This window comes from Pristis pectinata, chromosome 16 (assembly GCF_009764475.1).
Source record: "Pristis pectinata isolate sPriPec2 chromosome 16, sPriPec2.1.pri, whole genome shotgun sequence".
Taxonomy (NCBI): Eukaryota; Metazoa; Chordata; class Chondrichthyes; order Rhinopristiformes; family Pristidae; genus Pristis; species Pristis pectinata.
In genome coordinates, this window is record NC_067420.1 from 5,315,159 (window position 1) to 5,315,910 (window position 752).

Below are 752 nucleotides of genomic sequence, written 5' to 3' on the forward strand. Positions count from 1 at the left end.
CATGGAGATGGCGAAGGAGAGAATTTAATGGCATCTCACGCTCCATTGTGTACCACAGCATGCATTACCTGGTTATCTTGGGTGCTGTATTGGTATTCGTGTATTATTGTCACTTGTACCGAGGTACAGTGAAAAACTTGTCTTGCATACCGATCGTACAGGTCAATTCATTACACAGTGCAGTTACATTGGGTTAATACAGAGTGCATTGAGGTAGTACAGGTAAAAACTCTAACCAGTGCAGAGCAAAGTGTCACAGCTACAGAGAAAATGCAGTGCAATAAGGTGCAAGGTCACAACGAGGTAGATCGTAAGGTCATAGTTCATCTCCTCCTATAAGGGAACCGTTCAATAGTCTTTTCACAGTGGGATAGAAGCTGTCCTCGAGCCTGGTGGTACGTGCCCTCAGGCTCCTGTATCTTCTACCTGATGGAAGAGGAGAGAAGAGAGAATGACCCGGGTGGGTGAGGCCTTTGATGATGTTGGCTGCTTCACCAAGACAGCAAGAGGTAAAGACAGAGTCCAAGGAGGGGAGACTGGTGTCTGTGATGCACTGGGCTGTGTCCACAACTCTCTGCAGTTTCTTGCTGTCCTGGGCAGAGCAGTTGCCGTACCAAGCCGTGATGCATCTCGATAGAATGCTTTCTATGATGCATCAGGGACACTCTGTTGGAAGAGGTAGTCAGGCATTGCAACGTTGACAACACTGCCCTTCATTGCTTTTGCCGATCAGGTGCAATGTTTTCGGCATT